Source organism: Rattus norvegicus, chromosome 19 (genome assembly GCF_036323735.1).
Source record: "Rattus norvegicus strain BN/NHsdMcwi chromosome 19, GRCr8, whole genome shotgun sequence".
Lineage (NCBI taxonomy): Eukaryota > Metazoa > Chordata > Mammalia > Rodentia > Muridae > Rattus > Rattus norvegicus.
Window position 1 is genome coordinate 58,106,987 of NC_086037.1, and position 10,074 is coordinate 58,117,060.

Genomic DNA, 10,074 nt, shown 5'->3' on the forward strand with positions numbered 1-10,074 from the left:
AAGGAGGGCTCAAGGTGGGATGCATAGATTTCCCTGGGATGGGAAAAATAAAATAGATTTCAAAGATGGACTCGGTATGGGTAGGGATTTGAAGCAGGAGAGATCATCATATGGTAGGAAAGGGATGAAGAGAGAGAGAACTGGGAGAGATGACTGGAATTGAAGAGTGGGGATCTCAGGGGTAAGGTAGAAACCTAGTGCAATGGAAACTCTATGGAATCAATGAAGGTGACCCGAGCTAAGACTCCCAAGAAAGGCAGATACAGAGCCTGAACTGGAAATCTTCTATAACCTGGCAAAGCTTCCAGCAGTGGCACTGGGATACTAATCCAACGACAAAACCTTGAACCCACAATTTTTCCTGGCTGCAAAAAGGTGCTGGGGTAAGGAAGAAGGCATAGAACTTATGGTTGTGGCCCAGCAATGATTGGCCCAACTTGAGATCCACACCAGGTGTCTTCGGGCTTCTATTACTCTGAAGAGACACAGTGACTATAGAAACGGTTATAAAAGAAAATATTTAATTGGGGCTAGCTTACAGTTCAAAGGTTTAGTCCATGATTGTCAAGGTGGGAAACATAGCAATGGGCTGACAGGCACGTTGCTGGAGAAGGAGCTAAGCATTCTACATCATGAGCAGCAGGCAGCAGGAAGGAAACTGGTTTGATCTTCTGAGACCTCAGGGCCAGCCCACACTACTTCCAATAAAGCCATACTTACTCAAAGGCCACACCTCTTGATAGTGCTATTCCCAATGGACCTATGGGGCAGTTTTTATTCAAATCTACCATACCAGAAGAGGAAGTTCAGGATGGCCAGGAACAAAGAAATGGATAGCCCAGAGACCCAGGATAAAACCCAGACATGGCTGGAAAAAAAGCAATGAAATTATTCCTGTTGATATTCTAATGAACTCATACACTAGGGCCTAACATGATTGTCATCAGAGAGGATCCATCCAGCAACTGATGCAAGCACCCACAGCTAAATTAGGCAGAGCTTGGAGAATCTTTTGGAAGGTTGGGGCAGTTGTAGGAGTCAGAGAGGTGAAGGACCCCACAAGAATATAGCCCATAGAATCAAACCACAGTTCAGGGCTCAAAGAAACTGAATCAACAATCAAGGAGCCTTTATGGATATGACTTACGTCCTATTCATATTATTCTTGTAGGACTCCTGAAAGTGGGAGCAGGACCTGTGTTTGTTTATTTCACTTTTGGGACCCTTTTCCTCCTACTAGGTTGACTCATGAGCCTTGATATGAGGGTAGCCATCTAGATTTATTGTAACTTGTTCTGCCATGCTTGATCAATATCCATGGGAAGCCTGCTCTCTTCTGAAGGGAAATGGAGGAAAAGTAGAACTGGGGAAGAGGGGAGGTGGGGCATGGACAGAGGAGAGGAAAGAGGGGTAACTCTAGACAGGATGTGATATCTGAGAGAAGGAAGAATAAAACCCAATAAACTTAGGATAGGTGTGATGGCTCAGAAAGGAAAGGCACTTAATATCAAGTCTGATTCTCTAATCAATTCCAGTAACCCACAGGGTGGAAGGAAAAACCAACTCCATCAAGTTGTCCTCTGACCTCTACACATAGCATGCCAATCACATGAATACCTACGCACGCACACGCGCGCGCGCACACACACACACACACACAGAGCACAGGCAAGCTCATGTATGCACACATGCACAGTCATGCACGTGCTCACTTCCACAAAATAAGTAAATTTAAGTTTTTTACGCACACACACACACACACAGAGACACAAACACACACACAGGTTGTTCGTGTCAAGCCAGGAGAGGAATAAAGAGAGAGAGAGAGAGAGAGAGAGAGAGAGAGAGAGAGAGAGAGAGAGAGGAAGAGGAAGAGCGGAAGAGAGTCAGAGAGAGGAAGAATGGAAGAAAATTTAATAGTTTTTAAAGAACATAAACTTAAATTTGTGTATCTTCTTTTGCTTTAGGGTCATTCATAGAATGGTAATAATGATAATAATGATAATAATGATAATAATGATAATAATAATAATAATAATAATAAACAATCTGTTAACAAAGAAGATATTTTAGTCTATAATTAATAAGAATTTCCCAAATCTGGGGTCGGTAGTAGAATCAGTAAATATTATCTTAGATTGGAACCCTAAAGGAACAATTGAGTGCTGTGAATTTGTACAATCTGATATGATCTCCTCGAGAAGATTATATGCATATAAAAACCAGAAGATACTTATGATTTATAATAGGCAAATGGTTACTATTTTTAAATAATAGTTGGTTATTCTGAAATCATATGAAACAAGATAAAAGAGAGACTGGGCATGGACTTTAGTTAGTAGAGTGTTTTCCTAGCATACTTGGAACCTCTAATCCCAACAGCCACCAGAAGGAGGCAGAAAGTATAGAGGTCAAGAGCATCTCCAATGTATAGCAAGTGTGAGGCTAGCCTTGACTACATGACACTTGATTTAGACAAACAAGCAAACACACAAAATGGGTATAAGATATAAGAAAAAGTAAATTTCAAATGCCAACTAAAAGCACAAAAATGAGTGCTGCTTGATCAGCCAGGAAGGGTGTAGGGGTGGTTCAGTTGGATATAGGATCAAGCTCTCTACATTGACACATATTGACAATATGTGGACTTCATAGGGTATTACTGATCTCAGATCTGTCCTGCTATGGTCAGTGGATAATCTGATGTTACTTTTGTAACCATTTTGGACCAGCTATCCCACTGACAAGGTGCTGCTTGCAGTTCCTGGAAACCTTGACCATGTTCTGACATAGAAGTGTCAGAGGAAGGGGTGGGGAAGAGGAGAAAGCATGATGAAGAGGAGGAGGAGGAAGAGGAAGAGGAGGAGGATGAGGAAGAGAGAGAGAGAATCAGAGACAGAGACAGAGACAGAGGGACAGAGGGAGATGCAGAAGAAGAAATAATGATGATGATGATGATGATGATGATGATGATGATGATGATGATATGATGATGATGATGAAACACTAAGGAGCATCCTTTGTTTGATCATCACCTCCATATGTACATTTTCATGAACTTCTTTCAAAAGCACACATATTGATAGAGATGGGGGAAAAAGACATACAAGGATACACACCATTAATTATTTTAACGGTTCACAGAATACAAACTCTCAGAACAATTCCTCCTCATGCCTTAATTTTCTGGTCAGAAGGACTTAACAGCAGATGACACTGTGCAACTCTGACATCCTTTGACCACAAACTTCTATTTGCTTTTTGTTGTTGTTTTTTTTTTTTTCTGCTGGTACTGGGGATTGAACACAGGGCTTCACACATGTAGTTTAAGTGCTCTACAACTGAGCTATACCCCAGGCCCTATTTTAAGTTTTTAAAGATATTTTAGTATATCTTCTATTGCCACTGGCTGTCTCCATTGGCTGCATGCAGCTGCCATGGTTTCAAACACTGACGAGGCATTTTGAAGCACTTACATTCCCCTGCAATGGAAAGCACAATTCTACTTATCACGGTCTGGGGTCACACTATTGGAAGAAGTACTCACTATATTATGATCGTTTCAGCCAGAGGGGGCAAAGCCTTCTGTCAACTTATCTGCTACCCAAATGTTCTACGTTATTATTAACAAGGAAGAAAGAATGTAGTGAGAATGCATTTCAAAGATAAATCTAGTCATTGAGCAGTTTGCCGTGCCTTATAATTTCCTCATTTCTATAGCAACTGCCAGGCTCATTTCTGCCTGCAAATTTGGGACACAAAAATTACTAAAGGTTTTTTTTTAAAGGACCCCCAAACCTGACAGCAAACTAAAACACACATACACACACACACACACACACACACAGCAAGACAGAGACAGAGAGAGAGAGAGAGAGAGAGAGAGAGAGAGAGAGAGAGAGAAATTTGCCAGAAAACTCATATAATACTCTTAGAATTGGGGTATTGAATAGCATCGGATCTTTGAATGTTTGTTGCATTTCCTGTTTCTGAAGGATCCATGATGACAGAGAACAGATGATCCTGCCCTCAGGGCCTAAAACTAAGATCAAAACCACTCACAGAATCATGGAGTTTTGTATGTAGAAGGACAAGTTCCAAGTGGTCAGGGTCTAACTCACTCTCTTAATTCCACACAAGCATCACAGCTAGGCTGTACAAACTCAAAACCCAGAGAGCAGCTGCAAATACTTCATTCTGGACTTCCCTCATTCCAGTGTACCAGGTCCATGGCCCCAACACATTTTACTTCATTAGTGTAGTCTGTCCGCTAGACTCAATATTTCCATTTTGTCTCCCCAGCCAAGCTGTCTCAAAAGAGATTTTTAACCTCAAAAGAGGTTCTATAAGCCTGTAATGTCAGCACTTAGTAGGGTAAGACAGGAGGATTGTAATTTTTAGGGCAATATAATGAAAACTCATATCAAGAAAGAAAGAAAGAAAGAAAGAAAGAAAGAAAGAAAGAAAGAAAGGAAGGAAGGAAGGAAGGAAGGAAGGAAGGAAAGAAAGAAAGAAAGAAAGAAAGAAAGAAAGAAAGAAAGAGGGAAATGTAACCTTTAAATTTTGTAATATGTATTTATTTATTTTTTAATTAATATGTACTGAATGTGTGTGTGTGTCTGTCTGTCTGTCTCTCTCTCTCTCTCTCGTGTGTGTGTGTGTGTGTGTGTGTGTGTGTGTGTGTCCATGTCTGTCCACATAGGCCAAAGGAAGGCAATAGGTCCTCTAGAGAGGGAGGCTATAAGCCACACTACTTGGGTGCTGGAAACTGAACTCTGATCGTCTAGAAGACCACTGAAGGATCTCCAAAGTCCCCACAAAAAGGTAATAATAGTCTTAAAAGTCTAAATGACATCATACCATTTTATATCTAGATGCAATCTTCTAAATTGGTTCTCCCCCAGCCCTCTCTTCAAAATGTCCAGAGCATAGCAAATTTCTTATTCCCTATGTAAGTCCAGCCTCCTCCTACCTTAGTGGTTTTACACTTTTTTTTTATTTCTCTGCCCATATTGCCATCTTCCTAGAAATTCTTGTTTCATTATAGAAATCTCTGCTCCGATTTATGTCCTAGTGAAGAATGCTCCTCTCTACCTCATTACTGTTCCATTGAGTAATGGTGTTCAGCGTGCAGTCCCTCGGCAATCCCACCTCACACTACCCTTCCCCCTTTTCTGAATCCAACCTGCTGTATTCCATCTCTATCATATGCCTAGGCTATCCTTCTTGCTCAAGAGATATTATGGGCTGCATTATACTCAGATTCACTGAAATGAAGCTAAAGATTCATAAGGTTCACATATATTGACTAAAGTCTTATTGCCAATAAATAGATATAAGAAGGAAACATATTCTGAGTTGTATCTAGTGCTGTGAAAAACTTTCTATCTGTTCTTACCTCTCTTTTTCTTTCCCCTGCTCCCTCTGTCCGTCCGTTCCCTTTGTTCCTTTTCTCTTCCATTCACTTTTTCTATGCTAAATAATGTTTTATATTTTGGAAAAGTTCATATATTTATACAGTGTATTTTACACCGTATATCCATCATCATTATCTCCCTCCAAATATCCCTAGAAACCCTATCTTTTCTCCCTCCCAACTCATTTTTACCACGTTGTTGTTGTCATTGTTGTTGTTATTGATAAAGCCCTGAGCCAAATTAGTTTTGGCCACATGCACATGGGTGTGGGGCCATCCACGGGATCACGGGCAACCTGCAGACAGTTACCAAGACCCCATGGAAGAGTGGCTATCCTTTACTTAGTCACTCCCTCCCTCCCTCCCTCCCTCCCTCCCTCCCTCCCTCCCTCCCTCAGCCACTCCCTCCCTCCCTCCCTCCCTCAGCCACTCACTCCCTCAGTCACTCCCTCAGCAACTATCCACTTTCAGTAGCTCTTCAATCAATGGTGAGATTGTTGGATTTTTGACTGGCTTGATTCTATGTGGGAACCACAGTTGCAGTGAGACTGTGTATGCTGTAGCCACATCCAGAAGCCAGCACTTCACAAGTATCCTCTTCGGCCAGCTCTTCTGTTGCATCCGGTGTGCTTTTCTTCTAAATTTAGGGAAATGCTGTTATGCATGCTATGGATAAAACTGGGGGTGGGGCTTCTATGTTCTGTGAAGTAAATCGAGCAGGCAAACTGCATTTCAGCCTTGCTAGTTTGATAGACTCATTCATCAATGCTGGGGAACTAGAGAGCTATGGAGAAGAATGAAAAAAAAATGTATCTGGGAAACCATTCCTGGACTTTTGAGTATTGAGGTTTTGTTAACTCTCAGGAGGGATGATTTAGAATAATCCGTGGTGGGGGGTGTCCATGATGTTGAGGAAAGTCTGTTTTTCATGTTCATGAACTCCCAAACTTGGACCCACAAGAAAGAAGATAGAGATTTAACAGATGAGACACACTGCCTCGGGACAGCTGAGCCCCTGCTGCTGAGTGACCAATGTTATTCCCAGGAAGAGTACCACTGCCCTGGCTCAGAATAATCTGCCACAATCTTTTCCTGGCTTCCTCCAAGAGCACCGTTGTTCTGATCCAAACTCGATACATTATGTTTGCTCACTGTTCTGGTTTCCTTTCTATAACTATGATAACAATGCTCTGACTGAACGACTTAGAGGTGGGAAGGATTGTTTGGTTTACACCTCTAGGTGAAAGATTATCGCTGAAAAAGTCAAGCAGAAACATGAACAAAAACCACAAAGGTATTCTTCATGGTTTCTTGCCTTCATGGTCATAATGAGGTAACTTTCTTGTATAGGCAAGTGCATCTACTTAGGGATGGTGCTACCCACAATGGACTAGGTCTCCTGCATCAATCAACAATCAAGACAGTTCCCTCAACAACATCCCACAGACCAACATTATCTGGGTAATCCCTCAGATATTTCTCAGGTGACCATGAGTTCTATCAAGTGGCAGTGAAAGCTAACTAGGACACTCACCACCCAGTCTATATTTAATAGTTTTCTCAATAGACATGTGACCAGACAGGGTCAAACAGAATACACACAAGATGGTCATGGATGACTGGGCCCAGACTCTCTTGGAGATACCATGAATAACCCCCCCCCAAAAAAAAATAAAGCATGAAGGCAAGACTACAGAAGCAGAGCCCAGAGATACAGAGGACGATGAAGGATAGTAAGTTTCAGGTTACTGAGATCCAGAAGCCCAGCATCCTTATGCAGAACTACCCAACTTACACCAACAATTCGAGTAAGAAATGACTATGTACCCCTCAAACCTATGGCTTGTTTGGTGACCACAGTTTTCTATCAAATAAATTATTGTTCATGTGATAATGGTAAACTAGATAGCATTGTATATTTGTTAAAGATGTGTATTAAAATGTTTGTATTTCAGTGAAATCCTACCTGATTGATTTATAGTGATATGACATGTTCTTAGATTTTATTTTTTTTTAAATAAGGGTTACTTTAATTCAATTTTTGGTCATTGTATTTGGCATGGATGTACGTTCTATTTCACAAAAAGAAAAAGGTATAAAGGGGAGCCATGTGAAGTATATGTTGCTTATGCTCAAAGCACCATTTGAAAGGCAGTGTGCATGTGTATATGTGGTGTGTGTGTGTGTGTGTGTGTGTGTGTGTGTGTGTGTGTGTGTGTGTGAAAGAATGGGTAAGTAGAGGTCAGAACAAAACCTCAGGCATCCTTCAATAGCTTCCACCTTGTTTGAGACCATTCGTTTTGTCATTTGCATTTTGTCATTTGCAGCTCTATGCTGGGCCAGCTGAGCCTTCTGCCTTCCAACTTCTCTTGTCCCACTTCTCCACCTGTCAGCAGGAGCACTGAGAATGCAGACGTTCACGTCTGTGCTCATCTCTAAGTATCACTCTGAATAGTGAATTTTCACGGTTATAGGACTTGGGAAGGTTGATCTCCCCATTTGATTCTAACAGACAGAGCTCAATTTCATCAGGATAAATAATTGTAAACCCCAATGACGACTCTCTCAGAGGAGTTTGATAGTCCAATACTTGGAAGCAACTAGTGCTCTACCCTCAATTTTGTTTTCATTGCCTTTGAATGATAAATGCACAGGCATTGACTAATAATTTCTTTTGCAGTATAGGATCACACGGTTATTGATGGATTCAGAAATGGGACCTGAAGATCTATCATAATAACTGCAGAGCTTAAAACATTAAGGCAATGATGCTAAAAGGAAAATAAAAACATGTAAGTAAATCTGAAGCTCAACTTCAAGATAAAAATTATGTATGACTGTTTTGACACTAGATGATAAATGGTTATGGGCATAGTGCTCAGTCATTTAAAAATGTCTCATCCCAGCGAGAAAAGCAGGACACATAAGAAGCTTCAACAAGACCCTCTCTGCTGGTCTTTCAATCTTCCCAACAAATTGGGTGTAAGGCAGATAACAGCAGTCATGTTGCTTCTAATAAAAGATTGGTTTTAAATGGACCTTCTGGTTCAGTTCCATAGAGAAAGTGTAGACTGTGGAGAGTTGGGAAGGCTCCAGGATGTTGAGCTCTGAGAGAATTCTTGCACATAAGCCCATGGATCATTTTAAAAATAATCAAGATTACATTAGAGACTTTCCTGAAGTGAAGGTAACATTAGAAAGGGTGGTGGCCTCTGTCTATCTCAGGGTATTTATTAAGATTGTAGTTGATGGGTGCAGGAGATACAGGCTTTCACTGAAAGCCAGGAGTCTATTTCCCCCAGCGTCAGACAATGCACTCTGGAGAGCAAAAACAATATAATTAATAAAGGCATTAAAGTTCTGTCACAAATGTCTCACCTTGCCCCCTTCTCCCACAGAGAGGCAAGGACACAAGGCATTTAAAAATATGAACTTGAAAGAATGCTTTACCACCACCATAAATTCAGCCCAGTATATTCTTCTTAATCCCTCCTTGTAATAAGGCAAGATGACTTTAGGAAGCAAGGTCACCACACACCAGAAATACCAGGTAGGAAAGGAGGAATAGAATGAATGTCTTATTGTCTTTTATCACAAGGAATTTATTCAGATTTTCTTCTGAAATTCAGCAGGATTTTTTTTTTACCTGCAAAGTTAAAAGTGGGTGGAATTGTTTTTTTTTCATTCTCCCTCTGCGTTCTCGTGGCTGGAAACTGTTACCAATCCAGATGCTCGAAGTATTTCATAAACAGAACATACATAGATGCAATGTATAATAAAACTCCATTTAAGCATATAAGGAAAAGCAAAGTATGTAACAGAAAGCAGATCTCATGCTTACTCTCTTAACTGTATAATTTTATTTTGATCCCCATGTTTTGACCAGTGACTGTCAAATGCATGTACTGAAGCACAAGGCTCGATACTGGGGGACTTAGCATGGTTTTTCTCTCTGACTGCTTAGCTTCAGGTATCACGATGTGTTTTTGGCGGTGATCACTCTTCTTTGTCCATTATTCTCAATCATACAAGATTTTTTTTTCCTATAGGAAAACTAAAAATGTAATAATATTCCAGAGTCTGACTTATCTAAATTTCTGAGTCCTAAGACAGTTTACATTTGCATGCAAAAACCACTGTGGACATGTATTTGTCATGCATGTTTGAATATAGTGACCTTGAGTTTGTGCAGTCATATAAGATATAACTCCATAACTAACCCAGTAGGGCTATGAACAAGATCTATATTTATTATCTATATATTTATAAATGATCCTTTCTCATTCTCTCTTATTTTCTGAAATATTCTTTATTTTTTGAAATTAAAATACAATTTCATCATTTTCTCCTATCTTTTCTCCCTTCAACCCTTCCCATGCACCTTCCTGGCTCTCTATCAAATTCATGGTCTCTATTTCTTTAATTGTTTATATGCACACACATATATTATGTATATTTATATGTACATAATGTATGTAAATATATATCTACCTGCGTACAAAACTTTCTCAGTTCCTGTAACTTACTTATATGTATATGATTTTAGGGATGACCATTTGGTATTGGGTAGGCAATTAGAGGGCTCTTTCTAGGGGAAGACGATTTCTCCTGTTCAGCATCCTTCGTTAACTGGAATTCATTGTGTGGGGAAGAGTCCT

The 10,074-nt window shown here is 40.3% G+C and overlaps 1 long non-coding RNA gene across 1 annotated transcript in view; it reads left to right on the forward strand.

The window, feature by feature from the left end:
• LOC120098519 (uncharacterized) overlaps positions 1 to 8,454 on the forward strand; it is a 71,051-nt gene extending 62,597 nt beyond the window's left edge. The window contains exon 3 of the long non-coding RNA XR_005496779.2: positions 8,097 to 8,454. This is a non-coding gene — a long non-coding RNA (uncharacterized LOC120098519). The remainder of the gene's footprint in view (positions 1 to 8,096) is intronic.
• Positions 8,455 to 10,074: the final 1,620 nt, after the last annotated feature.